Here is a 12501-nt window from a genome sequence, read left to right on the forward strand (position 1 = left end):
TCAAAAATCTCTCCCTCGTGCTCCCCTCCCCCTTCTGCCTTTTGTTGTTGCTGCAGGCAGCTGCCCACCCCCCCGCTCCGCCCGCTCCACCCCATGGCCTCATGAACGGAAAAATGTCTTCAGCAGAAACCTCCCAGCTTTTAATTTTCTAATCTGCAGCATCTGTGCCCAGCCCAGGCGCTCCTGCGGGCTGCCGTGGCGTGTCCTTTCCCGGGAGCTCACGCACGCAGGCACGTGCAGGTTGAGCGAAGGCGCTGACGCCGCGGACGCTCGTGCCGCTGCGGTGTCGCCCGTCACTTCTGCGCACGTGGCTCCCACCGGCGCCTGACGCTGCCTGGGCGAGGTGATGGGTGCTGAAAGCGGGGCAGGGCATCCTGTCACCATGGCTGCTCCTCACAACCCCGGCGCCTGCCCGCGGTTTGCTCTCCTTAACCATGCAGAGAATTCCTGCCAGAGAGATCAGTTTGGGGTTATTATTATTATTTTTTTTTTTACTTTACAGCACTGCGTGCAGAGCCAGGACGAGCGACACGAGCTGATGGAACCTGCCTATGCGTTCGTCAGCATCCCCTTAATTAACGGTGCTATGGGAAGTCCTGGACCATTGCAGTGAGCGGCGAGCGTAGCGGCGGCAGCAGGAGCACCAGGACCGGGTTCCTGCTCCTGGAAAGTCCGCTTTCCCCACGTGAAGGGCGCAGGTGGCAGCGAGTCCGAGGCAGAGGGTGGGTGCACGTCCCTGCGGCACCCGGGGTGCAGGCAGTGAGCCGTGCCGGTGCGCTGGGCTCGGCGGCTCACCAGGCCCAGACAGCTTTGGTGACAGCCGCTTTGCCACTGCTGACCTCTTTGACTTGCCAGATGAAAACTTTTTCAGCCAGAAACTGGACAAACTGGGTGGTTTCCGCACTGCCCCGGGGCCGGAGATGGGTGGGCTCCCCGGGGGTTTGGTGTCTGCGTGCCCAGGGGGTCCCCCCTGCCAGCGCCGGCAGCTCCTGGGCAGGGCTGCTCCTGCACCCGCCGTTTCCTTCCAGCTGTTTGCGTGAAGGGCCAAATATTGAGTCCAACTATTTTCCACGAAGAGCAAACTTGTTTGGGTGAAAAAACCCATTGTTTTGTCAACATCTAATTTTCTCAGGGAAACCACTTTCCTGGGCAGGAGAGGGTCTGGCCGGTGTTCCCGGTGCCTCTTGGGAATCCGTGGCATGCAGCGGCACCGGGGCGGCGTGGGATGGGGCGGCTGCTCTGCGTCCTCCGGTGCCGGCTGCACCACTTCCCTGCGGCACATCGCCTTGGCTGCTCCCTGTGCCCCACCGCACACCAGCCCCGGTGCTGGATGGTGCTGTGCTGCCCGTGCCCGTGCGGTGCCAGCTCTGCCGTCCCTGCACCGTGGCTGCCGGAACGCGGCGATACCGGTTGGTTTGTGTTATGCAAAACAGCGAGGTTTTAAAACAGAATAATTGAGAACAAACGCCACCTCCACCCCACCTCGCTGCCTCCCAACGCCGCCCGAAAACGCTGGTGTGTGTTTGTTAGCGCTAATCACGACTGACGTTACGAGAACCAGATGATGGCAGAGCCAGGAATGCGCTCGCCCATTAGTCACTTCAGATAAATACAGTCATCTGTTTCAGCACTATGAGGCCTTCCGAGCTGAGCCCGGAGGGGCAGCACGCGTGCTCCCGGCAGGAAAACTGCAGGAACCCGGGCTGGCCGCGAGGCAGGAGATCGAAGGGCCACGGGTGACACAGACGCGCCGTGTTGCTGTTACTTCGTCTGGTGCTGTGCTTTTAGCCTGCTCCAAGGGATGAAAAAGCCACAGAGACTTCAGCCGCAGTGTGGGGCAGGTGCCGGTGGTGGCAGAGCCATCGTGCCCGGTGCTGGGTGCCTGGCAGCACCAGTGCAGAGCTGGGGCTCTCGTGATGCTCCGTGTTTGAAGCACCCCACTCCTGCTCATGTATCAGGGGCTCCCCGGCAGGCCCTAGCACCATGCTGCTCGGGCTACTTTTCTTTCCCTTTTTCCTTTTTTTTTTTTTTCCTTCTTTTGCAGCGAACAACTTTATTTCCCACTTTGACATTTTCCAGACCCACCTGGGAGCCTGCCTGCCAGAAGGAGAAATGGCACAAGAGGAAATACATCTTCACAGCCTTGAGAGAGGAGAGCGTTGGAATCCGAGTCCGTAAACAGCGTTGCTGCGCAGTGAGCAAAGGCAGAGCAGGTTGTGCTCTGGAGAGTGTAACCCCACCTCCGCCACTCCTCTTCCGAATTAAAAAATAAATAAGAGGAGCAGTGCCTGTTTGTTTGTCCCTCTCAGACTGGATGCTTGAGGCTTGGGGATGCTGTGCAGGGAGCAAGTGCACCCCCCAAAAAAGCCAGGGAGGGATGGCTGGACTGAAAAAAAAAAAAACCAAACCCAAAACCCTTTCACAGAGTGTTTGGGGAGCTTTTGTCTTGTGAACCCCCCCCGGGGGAACGTGCACAGCTCTGACCTGGCCTGGCTGGGACGTGCTGGGCAGCTGTTAGTCCAGCGGTACCTGTCAGTGCCGTCACTGTGGCCTCCCTGACAGCCAGGGAGCTGGCACCCACGGCTCCCAAAAGCCACCATGGTGGGCACAGGGACAGCGCTCTGCAGTGGACAGGCAGCTGGGAAGAGCAAATCCATGGGCAGGAAATGGGGACCCTCACCCTGAACTGCCCAGCGCATCCTGCATCCCGCATCCTGCATCCCGGGGTGCGGGTCGGTGCCCAGGGTGCATGATCTCCGGGAAGCGGGGCAGGCGGCGGGGAGCGAGCCAGGTCCCGGGAGCCGTGCTGGGGTCTCAGCCAAACTCACGGCGCCTGTCAGCGTGGCTGACGCTGCGCAGCACCGCGGGTGCCCCGGCGCAGAGGTGAGACTAAACAGCTCCCTGCGGCACGGCCAGGCTGGCGGGAGGGCAGCGGCAGCATCCAGGTGGCAGCGTCCCACGGGCACCATGGTCGCACGCCGGTGGCACCGAAGGTCTGGCCTGTTGTGGCCGGGGGTGCGGGACACCTGCAGCGTGTTGGGTTACTGGTCACCTGGCCAAATCTAGGCTCTGCTTCTCTGACTGCATCAGCCCGGTGCACGATGATGCTGAGCAGGCAGGGAGGCGGCGCAGGGCTGTCACATCAGCAGCCACCGCTGTGGAGTTCCTCCTACACTGAGGGGTGGCAAAGACGGGGTGCCTGCCGTGCCCTGGGCTCCCCTCACCCAAGAGCAGGTGGTGGGACGGGGCTGCCGGGAGTGCAGGGGGCTCCGAGGACCGGTCCTGCAGCCTATGCACGGGCTGCAGCGGGTGCTCCGGGCAGAGCGAGTCCCAGCCAGGACGTTTTGCTGCAGAGCCCCATGCAAACGCCTGGTGAAGAAGGCTGATATCTGCCCGGGACAGGCTCTGCCGTTGCCGACATCCCTGCCACGTGGCCAGCCGGCTGAGCCCCAGCCGCTCACCACACAGCTCCGGGGTGGGACATGGGGGTCCCCGGGGGTTGGGGAGCTGGTTCCGGTGAGGAGCCACCAGCAATGCCTGTTTCTGCCCCAAATTGTCAGCCCAACTCCCTCCACCGCCCCGAGCGTGGCCACCGCTGTGAGACCCCCCGTGGCCTCAGCTCCCGGCTGTGAGCTGTGCTGCTCCTGCCGCCTGCGCTGCTGCTGCCCGGGGTCGGCACGGCGCTGCCTTTTCTGCTGCCCGCTGGCGGGAGGTTTGGCTTTGCTGGAGCAGCGCTGTGGCAGGGGTTTACCTTTGATTTAAGCAGGTTTTCTCTGGCTTTGAAGAGCGCCATTTAGAGCGGTGGTTACCAGTGGAAGGCAGGGAGGTGTCAAGAAGCTGCTTCCTTCAATGCGTTTCTTCTGAGCTTTTTTTTTCCCCTCTGATCCCTCTCTATTCGCCTTCCCCGGGCTCGCTGGGTGACTCTCTTTTTCATCAGAAGTGAATTTCCAGCACTGGAGAAAACCAGAGGGGCACCCCCCACACCCAGCATGTCAGGGATGGCGAGGATGCTCCTCCATCTCAGGGCCAGCACCGGCTGTCAGGGCACCATCCCCGCGGCCATCCCCGGGCTCCTCGGGGACGTCCACGCCATCCCGCCGGCCTGGGGAGCCTGCAGACACGCACGCTGCTCTCGCCTTGATGCTTTGTCACATCGTCTGCCAGCATCCATATTGATGGCCCAGAAGATGTGAAAATCAATCTCCAGACACAGTTGTGTTTTATTTTATAATGGTCAAGGCCTGATCTTGATTAAAGCCCCTTTCCAGCGTTGCTGGTGCTGATACCCAGTAACCCAGGGCTGTCCCCACAGGTGAATTACACAGGTATGGAGCATAATTTACTCTCCCCATATCTTCCCCAGAGTGAAATAGCATTTTTCTGTGTCTGAAACTGCCAGGATAACCCTGTGCATTTGTCCTGGACGACACTGAAATGCCAGATGTGACACGGCCGGGGAGGAAGCTCTGCCAGGGCTCCTCGCAGCCGGACCCCACAGCCTGCGCCATCCTGCCCCGCCGCAACTTTTATCCCCTCACCGTTTTTTTCCAACTCAGTGAGCAACAACTGTCATGTTTATACTCTTCCTCCCAAGTCCTGCTCTACCTCAAGGATTAAGCTTTCATCCTTCATTACGAGCTTCTCCCCCCCAGGCAACATTTTCCACGAAGAAAAAGGAATTTCTGGGATTTTGCTTTTAAGAGATTATGTTACTAAGCATGTGTGTGTTTGTGCCGTGGCGAGGAGCTTTCTGCACACACACACACACACACACACACACTGGTGAGTTGTCACAACCTGTGGCAACCGAGCACGTGGGGCGGTCTGGGGGGGACAGGTCCCCGGGCGCTGCCTGGCCCCGGTGGCTCATGGCCCTTCCTCCCCTCGCATCCCCGCATCCTTCTCTCCCCGCGGGGCAGGGCGGGCGGCAGGACGGTCAGGAGGGCGTCTGCAGCCCAGCGCTGGTGGAAGGGTCTGGCCCCACAGCCCTGGGGACCGGGGGGGGTGCCACCACCGTGCTGGTGTGGGGTCACCCCTCCGGGATGGAGGAGACGGGGTGGGCATGGCTGGGGATGTGGGAAAGGAGGGGGCTCAGCCCAGCTCACTGTTCTGGGGGTTGCTGCCGTGGCCCCACTGTCTGAGCCAGAATTATCAAATCTCGGCGGTCTCCGTCTGGGACTGAGCTGCTGCGGCTTCGTGGCTTTCCCCGTGCCCAGCACCGTCGTGATGGTCCCAGGGGACTCGTGTCCCGGCAGAGCTGGGAGCCGCCGGCGGCCGCCTCCTGCTCCCGCGGGGCGAGCGCTGACCTCGCTGCGCTCTCGCCCGTACTTACACGAAACCTCAGCTACTTACAAGGAGCTTACACCACGCCTGGAGGCTTGGCGTTAAAAATATTTGGCTGTACAGTAACTGTTGAACAAGGTTGTGCTATCATTGACAACAGCTCTTGTTATTAAATCCTTTCCGGGAGCTCATCTAAGCCCAACAAATTAACATAAGGGAAACACGATAGCTAGTGTCAACCTACCAAAATAATCCAAATCTGTAGCTACAACAGGGAAGACATAAACATGGCCCAGGAAGAATAATTGCTGCATGTTTTAGCTTCAGCATCTGGGCTGCCGCAGCTTAGAAAGTCATCCAGTTTTGCTAGGAAGTAACTAGGGGAAGGTCAGGTGCAGCCTGTGAAAACTGCCTGCCCCTGCCAAACCCTCGGGCGCCCAGGGATGTGGGCGCAGGGCCCCTCTGGGGACACCCCGGGACCCTCGGAGGAGCGGCAGAACCCCTCAAGAGCCACAGCATCCTCTCCCCGGTTCGCATCCGCGGGGTGCGGGCCAGGAACCCCCCCAGCGGTGCTGCAGCCCCAGGGGAGCGCGGTGCAGAGCCCGGTCCAGCCGCCGGCACCTCCCCGCCCAGCGCCGCAGAGCCTGGACCGTGACGGCCGCTGATGAGCAACAGCTTCACCCGGTGAGTCACAGCGCTGACTCAGACCCTGCTCATCCTCTGCGCATTAAATACCGCTTATTCTACATGTTCTGGGGGATGACACGAAGATCTGTTCCTAGAGAGATAAGAAGCTTTTCCGTTGCTTTGACTATAGCCATTACATGCAATAATTAAGCGGCGGTAATTGGCGATTGCTTACTCTGGATGCTCGAGTGTGGCCAGCACGCTGCCCTGCTGCCAGAGCGGCTGCCGTGACCCTGCTGTTGGGAAATTAAACAATTACCAGCTCTGCGCTGCTTTTTGACAAGTTGTTTCCCACTTTCCTTTAAAAGTCAATACATAAAAATAGTAGACTCTGTAGAGCTCAAACACAAATGGGAGAGTGCATTGAAAAAAGGCTCCTAAATGCACAGGCAGCCCAGACCTGCCCCCCCCAAACCCGCCACAGCAGTAGCTCTGTATCACACATGCAGACACACACTATTGTGGGTATTAAAGAGCCTAAATCTGATTAAAGCCTTTCTATCCCCACCAGGGGTCACTTCCAGAAACCAGTTCATCCAGGAGGCCGAATTCATTTCATCCCCAAAGTCTAATTAAAGCCATTAGTGTATTCCTTGTCTTTCTGATAAGATCAAAGCATTCCAAGAGCCAGTCATTACCTTATTTTCAAGACAATTATACAACGTATAGCACCGATTTATTCCGCCTCCAGCCGTATGCATTTATCTCTGTCTATCATCGGGTAAGCGGAACCATCAGACACAGCCCAGCCCGGGCTCTCGGCTGACGAGGGTCCACGCTCACCGCGCCGGGTTTCTTTTCCACCCCCCGGCTGCAAATTAACATCCGAGGCAGAGCCAGACCCCGACGCCCATGGCGAGACACGGGGCACGTCCAGCCTACCGCCAGCAAGGACCCGCTCCTACACACAGCGCACGCTGGGGCCGTGGAGAAGTCGGGATGCTCACACCCCACACACACACCCCCACACGATGCTGCCCCCCGGGTCCCCTCGGCGTGCACAGCCATGGCTTTGGGTGGGGGGACGCGGCCCTGCAAGGGGGGGGGACGCGCTGCTGACCCAAGGCGCTCTGCCCAGCTTTGCCCAGCCCGGCGCTGCCGCGGCTGGTTGACGGGGGCCACAGGCTCAGCGTGCGCGGGGTGGGGGGGTGTGTGTGTGTGCTTTCCCCTCACATAAACACATCTCCAGCAGCTCACGGCCCCTGCGAGAGCGGAGCTGTGAATTTTCATCTCTCAGCTAATCAACTCGCCTGCTAGTCCAAACTTGTCAGGAGCTTTATCCCTGCCCTGCCAGCCTCCTCCCGGCCCACGAGTGACAGAAGACGTTCCCATCCCTCCCCGAGACACATCCAGCTGCTACAAAAACAAACATCCTCCCGATGGCGATTCCTCCTCGTCAAACAGCCCTGACCCCGGTCCCCGCGGGCAGCCCCTACAATAACATCTGCGCTGCGCCCGTGCCCGGCAGTCGGCACATCCCGAGTCACAGTCAGTAAAAGGGTGATGTTTACGGCGGGGACGGCAGAGCCATGTTACTGCCTAAGCCGGGGGTTTATTAATTGCTGGTTCTCCCTATTCCTCCGTGACAAAAGATTAATCACCCGGCCGAGGTTGCGCTGCCCGTGAGGCTCCTGCAGACACGAGGCAGCTGTGGCAGAGCCGGGCTCCTGCGTCGGCCGAGCCGCCGGCCCCTCGCTGCGCCCGGGGAGGATGGGGCTGCCCCGGGGCCGTGCTTTCGGGGGGCTCAGCAGGGTCTGGGCAGGTTGCACACCAAGGGGCTCCCAGAAACCCACCTGAGAAGCCGCTGCGGGCTGTAGGGGAGCGAGGGGTGCCGGCCAGGCCGTGTGTCTGTCTCGGTCCATTTTGTCACCATGCTGCCTTGCGTTAAACACCCTGAGCCCCGCACTCCTGCTTGGCCCAAAACGTGGCTGTGGGCAGCTGCGGCTCCAGGACACTACAGAGACATCCCGGTCTCCATCCTCCAAGTCACCAGGAGGAGCTCCTCTGCTGTGGAGACAGGCTGAGAGAGTTGGGGTGGTTCAGCCTGGAGAAGGCTCTGGAGAGACCTTAGAGCCCCTTCCAGTCCCTGAAGGGGCTCCAGGAAAGCTGGAGAGGGGCTGGTGACAAGGTCAGGGAGTGACAGGCCAAGGGGAATGGCCTGAAGCTGCAGGAAGGGAGATGGAGATGGGATCTGAGGCAGAAATCCTTCCCTGTGAGGGTGCTGAGGCCCTGGCACAGGGTGCCCAGAGAAGCTGTGGCTGCCCCTGGCTCCCTGGCAGTGTTCAAGGCCAGGTTGGATGGGGCTTTGGGCAACCTGGGCTAGTGGAGGGTGTCCCTGCCCACGGCAGGGGTGGGACTGGGTGGGCTTTGAGGTCCCTTCCAACCCAAACCACGCTGGGATGCCATGATTATCTGGGGTTTGCAGCCCTGCCGGCCCCCATGCCCTGGGCAGTGTTTCACCATTTCTGGCTGCAGACCCTGGTGGCAGCAGACCCATCCCTGGGCCGGGGCGGGCAGCGGGGGGGAGCGCTGTGCAGTGCGGGGGCTGTGAGGAGGTCTCTGCTCGCGGCGTGCGGGTGCAAGGTGAGCTTGTGCCCAGGTCCGGTGAACGTGCTGCTGCTCGGGCTCTTCATGAGCAGCACATGGAGCTGCTTCATTAACATGTAAACAGCTCTTGGACTCCCACGAAACAAATTCCCCTCTTGCTTTCAGAGCAGGATGAAAACCATCAGAATCAGCTCTTCAGCTGGATTCCCTCTTCCGTGCGGCACTCGAGAGCCATTCACCCTGTGGGAACACGGCGACTGGAGCCTGCGGTGGGGTGCTCCACAGCCCCCTGCCCGGGGACGAGCCCTGCACGGCCTGATACTCGCCTGGTCTGGGAGGGAGCTGGGACCACAGCAGCCAGCCTGGATCCGTCATCATCTTCAGCTTCCAAAGCATCGCTTGGGCGCATCCAGCATGGATCTCCACGGGGCTCAGCAACAAGGTTGACCCACCGCGCCAGCTCACTCGGTGCAGAGCTGGCCCCTCGCTGCCCCTCGCAGCCACGGGTCTTTCGGCCAGAGCCAAGAGCAGACTTGGGGCATAGAGTATGTGGGAGCAGTGGCTCGGTGGAGCCAAAATCATGCAGCTCTGAGGGAACGTGTTTTCAGCTGGACATTCCAGTTGGAGGAACCAAATCCAGTTTGTGTGGCAATTACACCTCTCGGAACACCGTTGCAGCCATGTACACTGATTTTACAAAGGCAGTTTGCAACCCTGGGGCTACAGGGCAGGGGCTGCCTGCGACCACCGAGCAGGTACAGCCACACAGGGCTGAGCAGAGGACCCAGCACAGGGCAGCGCTGGGAAACACACACCAGTGTGTGTTCTTACCGGATGAAGTAAAGGACTGCAACCCAGGAACGCGGCATTTTGACCTCCGAATCTAGCCCTGTGTTTGCTGCTTTCTGTGTCCTCATCCCAGGAGATGATTGCCCCCAAACTGATTTTCCCGGAACCTTTAACCTGCTGCTCCGACTGCCGCGGTGGGTTGTTGGCAGCTGACGGGTGACGAGGCTGTGGCGGTGACGGTGGCGCCTGGATGGCACCCAGGGGTTATCAGCAGCAGTGGCTGAGGCTGAAATAGCAGGGCAGGAAAGTGGGGTAAGCAGACCTCAGCTTCTTGGCATGTTTGCTTGTGCTAAACCTGTAGCATGAAAACTTTTCACAACAACACTCAGCACTTGAAGCCTTCCTTGGCTGCGTGCGCCCCGGCGGAGGGCGAGAGCCAGGCCTGGCTCACGGGTTGGATTGTGCAAACAAACCGCATCCGCAAGCACCGCGGTCGGGAAGCCCGAAGCCGATGCTACAGGGTGAATGCACACCAAAGCGAAAGCTCTTTCTCCCGGCAGAATTGCAGGTTACAGTGTCTGGGGGACAGCCGCGCTTCCCAAAGGACGCGCCTGGACGCTGCAGTTACACAGTGTGCTCACCCTAGCCCTGCTCTCGCCAGCACCCAACAGAGCCTCACCAGCACCCTGCGTCCCCCAACACCCACCACAGGACCCTCCCAGCAGGTTTCTCTCCCGGGCACTGCGGTTTGTTGCTCTGTCATTGCTCCGGGGTTTTTTTTCACCCCTGGGCGTTTCTCACAGATAAGATGCTCTGGAGCAGCGTGGCTGGGTGTCACACGTGCCTGGGCGCTGGGGCTGCTGACTGACCCTGCAGCAGGAGTTCCCAGCCCCAGGGAGAGGTGTGAGCACGCAGCCGCCCCGAGCGTGTGTGCGAGCTGGGCCCAAACAAATCCATCCCTGGTTTGCCAATTAATTTAGCAAACCAAAGCTCCTGGCGCGCAATGGGACGACCGGATCGATTGTGCTGAGCCGATTTGGTTACAGTTTCTCTTGGCGCTTCTGTGATTATTCTGATAACAGCAGCGCTGATGGGATCAGCTGCTCAGCGATCGCCCATTTTCCACGAAGGAAACTTGCCAAGCACAAGGCCGGTAGCGACACACAGCAGCTCTCGCGGCTCAGCCAGCAGCATTGCTCCCGGCCCAGCAGCCCAGAGCCGTCCTGCCCTCCCTGCCAGGCAGCCACGGCCCTGCCAGCACGATGATCCTGCAGCCCGCGTCCCCGGCCGCGCAGGCACCGCTCTCGGGCTCAGTCCCATGCTGTTTCAACTGCGCTTGCAGGAATTAGCAGCCGGGGACAGGACGGTGGGAGCCGGCCATGAAGCCAACGCCTCGGCAGGACTCGCGGTGCCCAGCCAGGAGCAGCCCTGGGGAGCTGCCCGTTTCCCGGGGATGGCAGCCGGGTGCCAGAATCTTCCTCCAGGCCTGACCTCTAGCTGGGGACGGAGCAGGGAGCTGGGAATAGCTGCCGTGTCGTGCACAGCGCAGTAAAGCCGTGTCTGCCCTGGTGGGACAGCCTGCACCCCGGGGGGCCCTGCCCGGGGGGGGGGGTACCCTACCGTGGGGGTGTCCCACCGAAGGGGTGCCCCGCCCGTGGGGGTACCCTGCCCGTGGGGGTGCCCCGGCCGTGGGACACCCGCAGCCGGTTCGCCCAGCCCGGCGCTGCCCGGCGCTCCGCCGCCGTTCCCGGGAGCAGGTTTCCCTCTAGCGGCCCCGACCCGCCGCGCACCGCCCGGGGGACGGACGAGTCCCGGGGCCGCCGCACCCGCGGGTACAAACCCGGCCTTCCCGCATCGAGCGGCCGCCAGCGAGGCGATTGCGAGCAGGGCTGGGAGATGGCAAAGGGCAGGAGGACGTTGGCAGAAGGGAAACAGCGACTGGGGTTTCGCCAGCTCCCTGCGCCGTTTGACTTCGCACCAGGAAAGGTGGCTGGGGCTGGAGCAGGAGGGCAGGCCGGCCCCCGGAGCCTTGGGTGCTCTGGGGTCAGAGGATGCAACCACGGCTCTCCCGAGGCGCAGGGATGACTTTGCACATCGCACCATGGTTGTAGCGACTTACGGAGCGGTGCTTGCTGTCTGCGTGAGGGAAACATCGCAAAAACCCTCTCTTCCCCCCCCGCCCCGGCTCCGTGCACACACGCAACACTTGCACACGCAGCCACGGGTCCCCGTCAGTGGGACGCAGCAAGGCAGAGCTCGCGTGGGCCAGCTGCGAGGGGATGAATAGATGCCTTGTGCTTGAGGAACTGACTCACTCTCTCCTGCGCAGAAAATGGCTGCGAGCAGGGACACGGGGCTGAGCTCGGCTCATCGCACTATAAACGGGCTTAAGCCTCACCCGCAGCTGGAGTTGGGATTAACGCCCTTATTCATGGCGCATCAGAGGGCAAGGGAAACAGAGCACGGTGGTGTTTATAAAAGGGCTTGTCAGCATTCCAGACTTGGGCAAGGACCTTCCACCTCTGCTGCTATAAAAAGCAAAGCAGGGCTGCGGCTGAGACACACCAGTTCCGATTCCTGCCTGGGCAGGGCTCCTCACCTTCAGCGTCAGTGGAAACGATGGTTACAGGGAGGAAGCAATGTTTGTTCAGCGGCTACCGCTTTCAGCTGCGCCGAAAGTACCATCATTCACGCGGCACTCCTCCGAAATGTTATGAAGCCCGAAGAGATGAACAAAGAGCTTCTTGCCGGGTTGTTGCAAAACCTGTTCAAGTGAACTGATGTAAAGATAAGAAAATCAGGTCACTATTGAGGTATATATTAGGGACACAAAGCAGCTATGGAGTCATCCCTGCAGCTGGGCTGGGGGGGCACCTGGAGCAGCCCCCAGCTCTGCAGGGAAGACACATACTGGTTCCTTGCACGGACACACTGCATCCCGGGCAAGGGGGACTCTTCTGGGCTGGGACACTCGCAGCTCTATCCCGTGACACAACTGAGCCCCGCTCCTCCGAGGCAGAGCGGTGATGAGGCTGCACAGGGAATTCCCATGGAAACTCTGCATCCTGCTTGAAAAACAAACAAAAAAATCAGCAGAGCACTGGCACGCCTACTTCCCCCCAAATCCCAAAGTGTTCTTAGTTCAGTATCGTAACACCGTGGCAAAGAGGTACTCTGGGAAAATCGTTTTTACTT

The sequence above is a fragment of the Balearica regulorum genome, chromosome 25 (genome assembly GCF_011004875.1).
Source record: "Balearica regulorum gibbericeps isolate bBalReg1 chromosome 25, bBalReg1.pri, whole genome shotgun sequence".
NCBI lineage: Eukaryota > Metazoa > Chordata > Aves > Gruiformes > Gruidae > Balearica > Balearica regulorum.